Genomic DNA, 4,801 nt, shown 5'->3' on the forward strand with positions numbered 1-4,801 from the left:
TTTTTGGTCACTGTTTCCTTTATAATTGCCCAAAGAATACATAAAAATCTAAAGGATGAAGTAGGAAACAAACAGAACATATATGGGAAATGTCTTCTCTGGAATACGAAGTGTTCCTCTGTGACAATAAAAACACAGACCTTCTGACCAACAAATGGCTCTAGAAATTGACTTTAGACAACTCTGAAGTATTTTTCAATCTACCCTATTTATGTATCACAACATCTCTTTCCTATTAAAAGTGTGGAATTAGAGAGGCATTTTCTTGGAACCAACTTTGAAGAAAGGAGATCTACAAAGGCTTTTTAATCTCCTTCCTACAACATATTCAGATTAAATGGATAATTGCATCCCCAAAGGATTCCAGTCAAACCTTTCCATTAGGAGAAGAATTAAAACCATCATGCAGCCCTTTCCTCCTACCAAGATGGTGTGCTTTTTAATCATTGAAAATAACATCAATGCAGCAGGCAAACCATACAGAGAGTTACTCAAGAAAATGGATAGGATAATTTACACAAAAATAAACCTGAGGGATTTGGAGTACAGACAATCCCCTTTTATAGGAAAATTTTGAATTCTTCAAAGTTGTGAACATTCAGAGTAGGAAACATGAGCTACTCAGAGAGAAGTAACTCCTACAGAGCCACACTCAGGGCTACGCCAGGTGCCCCCACTGAACAACAATAAAAAGTCCATTTCCCAAAAGATTGTCCATTCCTTTCACATTATTGGGAAGCTTTCTCTCTCTACACTTCAAGATCTCCAAAAGGCTAGGTGCTGGTGGCTCATGCCTGTATTCCTATGAGGAGGCTGAGATCTGAGGATAGCAATTCAAAGCCAGCCTGGGCAGGAAAGTCTGTGAGACTCTTATTTCCAATTAACCACCAGGAAACTAGAAGTGGGAGCCTTTGCTCAAAGTGGTAGAGCACTAGCCTTGAGCAAAAGAACTCAGGGATAGTGCCCAGGCCTTGAATTAAAGCCCTATGACCAAAAACCAAACAAACAACAAAAAAAAAAACCTCCAAGAAGTCAAAGCACTTTTTATTTCATTTTTCCCCATTAATGTAAATTAATTACACAAATTGGTTTCATCTTACCATTTCTATACATGCATATGATGTATTTTGATCTAATTTACCTCCTCTATTTTGCTTGCTGATCCCCTCAAATTTTTTCCATTCTCCTTTGAACCAGTTTTGGGAGGGTTCATTATGCTACCACCATATATCATCATCATCATCATCATCACCATCATCATCATCATCATCATTATCATCAACATTTTAAGTCTATAGTCCAAATATCAAAGAAGAAATAAGATCATAGACTTTGAGCTAGGCATATCTCACTGCATATAATGATCTTCAGTACCATCCATTTTCCTGCAAACAACCTAATTTCATTCTTCTTAAAGCTGAATAATACTCCATTTTGTGTATATGTGAATATATATGCATATAACTCATATTTTTTTCATTATTCATTCATAAGTTGTAGTGTGCCTAGGCTTACTCTACAGTGTAACTATTGTGAATTGTGTTTCAATAAGCATGAGCATGCAATATCTCTATTGTATATTGGCTTACACACTTTGAGAAAGATGCTCAAAAGTGGTAGAGCAGGGCCAAATTGTAGTTTTAGATTTTGAAGAACTTCCACTAATTTGCATAGTGGCTTCACTCATTTTCATTCCTGTCAACATTAGCTTCAGGTCCCTTCCTCCCCCCAGTCCTCACCAGCATTTGTTGTTGCTTCTTTTCTTGCTGCTATCCCTTCCAACTGGAGTGAGATTGAATCACATTGCCATTTTTATTTTCATTTCCTTTATGGCTAAGGATGTTGGCTATTTCTTCATGTGTTTATTGGCTATTTGTATTTCCTTTTCTTGTTTTTGAGATCTGTCTGTTCAATTCATTTGTCATAATCTATTAATTGGATTACTTGTTCTTTTGGTCTTCAAATCTTTTCTGGATATTGTCCACTGAATAGCTTACAAATATTTTCACCAGTTCTGTGCTTTGTTTCTTCGTTCTACTAACTGATTCCTTTGATATGCAAAAATAAACTCTTTGTCACAATTCCCATTATCATTTCTTGGTTTGTTTTTGTTTGCTTGTTTGGTGCCAGGCCTAGTGCTTTAAATCAGGACCTGGTTGCAGTTACTGAGCTTTTTTTCCCTCAAGGTTAGCATTCTTCAGCCAGAGCTTCATTTAAAACTTTTTGGTAGTTAGTTGGAATAAGAGTCTCATGGACTTTCCTGCCCAGGCTGGCTAAAAACTTATGATTTTCAAATCTCAGTCTCCTGAGTAGCTAGGATTACAGAGCCACCAGCATCCACATCATTTCTGGTTCACATTTCCTGATTTATCATATCAGTTCTGAGGTTTCTTTGTTGATTATTTTTGGCCAGGATGATCTATCTATAGGTGACAATAGGGTATTGAAATCAACCACTATTATTGTATCAGAGTCTGTGCTTTTTTTATGACCAGTAGTTTTTGTTTTATGAAATTGTATGCACCTGCATTCAGCACATGTGTTTGTAATTGATACCACATCTTGATGGATTATTCCATTTGCCAATTTGAAGTAATATTTTTCTCTTCTAATTTTGTTTTGATGTCTGCTTTGTAAGATATGAATATAGCTACTTCTGCTTGTTTTTGCTCTCCATTTTCCTGGATTATCATTGTCTATCTTTTACTTTAAACCTGTATTTGTTTTTGCCAGTGAGGAACATTTCTTCTAGGGTATTGTTTTTAATACAACCCACAAGTCTGTCTTTGTCTTTTGATTGGCAGATTAAGATTGTTAACCTTCAGAAAAGTATGTACTGGGCATTAGTGGCACATGTCTATAATCCTAGCCACTCAGGAGGCTGAGATCTGAGGCTCACAGTTCAGAGCCAGCCAGGGCAAGAAAGCCCATGAGACTCTTATTGCCAATTAACAACCAGAAAACTGGAAGTGGTGCTGTGGCTCAAAGTGGTAGAACATTAGCCTTGAGCACAAAAGTTCAGGGACAGTGTCCAGGCCCTGAGTTCAAACCCAATTACTGACCAAGAAAAAGTATGTAACAAATTCTTATGTTATTTTTGTACTGTTTTTATTCTCTCCTAGTCTTTATTTGCTTATCCAGTAAGATTTATTTTCTCCTGTGTTTTCCTGCTTGCTTTTATCTTCCTTTTCTCTCTGTCATGTTCCATTAAGTATCTTCTGCATTGATGGCTTATGGTCATGAATTCCTTTACTTTTTGTCATTGAAGATATTTATTTCTTCTTCAATTATAAAGGATTGTTTCACTGTATACAGTAATCTAGTCCGCAAGTTATTTTCTTTAATGCCTTGAATATATCATTTCTTGTTTTTAGTGTTTCTTTTGAGAAATCTGCTGTTAATTCTGATGGGTTATCTTTATATATATGACTTGGGGCTTTTTTCTTGCAGTTTTCAATATTATTTTCTTGTTTTGGAGTTTTTTATTTATTTGTCTTCCTTTGTTTTGTTGTTGTTGTTGGTGGTGGTGGTCATGTGGCTTGAACTCTGGGCTTGGGCACTGTCCCTCAGCTCTTCAGCTCAAGGCGAGCACTCTACTGCTTGAGCCATAGCGCCACTTCTGGTTTTCGAGTGGTTTATTGGAGATAAGAGTCTCATGGACTTTCCTTGCCCGGGTTGGCTTTGAACTGTGATCCTCATATCTCAGCCTCCTCAGTAGCTAGGATTACAGACGTGAGCCACCGGCGCCCGGCTTTTCCTTTGTTTTGTTTTGAGATGTGGTCCCACTATGATGCCCAGGCTGGCCTTGAATTCCTGCACCCTAGTGACTTAGTCCCTCAGTCTCCCAAGTACTGACATTACAGATGTTTACTACTGCATCCAGCTCAGAAATAATTTCTTTTATTATAAATATACTGGTCAGAAACATTCTGATATAATTTTTTAAAGAAAGGAAGGAGGGAAGGAAGGAAGGAAAAAAGAAAGGGAGGAAGAGAGGGAGGGAAAAAGTTCTCAATTTTGTCAATTCTTTAGGATTCTGGCTCAAGTAGTAGAACACCAACCTTAAGCTAAGGGACAGCATCCAGGCCCTGAGTTCAAGTCCTAATACTGGCAGAAAAACAAACAAATAAATAAAATAAAATGAGCAATTCTATTTGGTAAAACTTATAGACATGTGGAGCAAAACAAGAAGGACACAAAACAAGGAACTGGCCATGCCTATTGTATAAGTGGTGAGATGATGTGTAATGACTATTTTTTTTCCAAAAATATCTCCAACGACTACCATTTACTTTCTAATCAAGAAAAATAATCAAAAGTAGATATTTTAGATGGAAATTCCTTGTAAACAAATTGGATATATGTTTGTTGGGAACAAAATTCATAAATTTGAGTGTAATTCAATATCTTTGTTGTGATTACCTAAGTCTTGTCTTTTAACTCCTGAATTGCTTTGTAAGACAAGAAACCAGAATCTAGTAAACATATATATTTATATATACATATATGTGTGTATATATGTATGTGTGTATGTATATGTAAAGAACTGAATTAAGACTTCTTGTTGTAATTAATAATATCTGCTGAGAAATGGGAGGTGTAAAACAATCATCCTGGGGGCTGGGAAGGTAGCTCTGTGGAAGAGTGTTTGTCTTGCATGTCTGAAGCCCTGGGTTCGATTCCTCAGCACCACATAAGAAAAAAGGTGGGGGCTGGGAAGGTGGCTCAGTGGTAGAGTGCTTGCCTTGCATGCATGAGGCCCTGGGTTCAATTCCTCAGCACCACATAAGCAAAAAGAAAA

This window comes from Dipodomys ordii, unplaced genomic scaffold (assembly GCF_000151885.1).
Source record: "Dipodomys ordii isolate 6190 unplaced genomic scaffold, Dord_2.0 Scaffold34, whole genome shotgun sequence".
NCBI classification, from domain to species: domain Eukaryota; kingdom Metazoa; phylum Chordata; class Mammalia; order Rodentia; family Heteromyidae; genus Dipodomys; species Dipodomys ordii.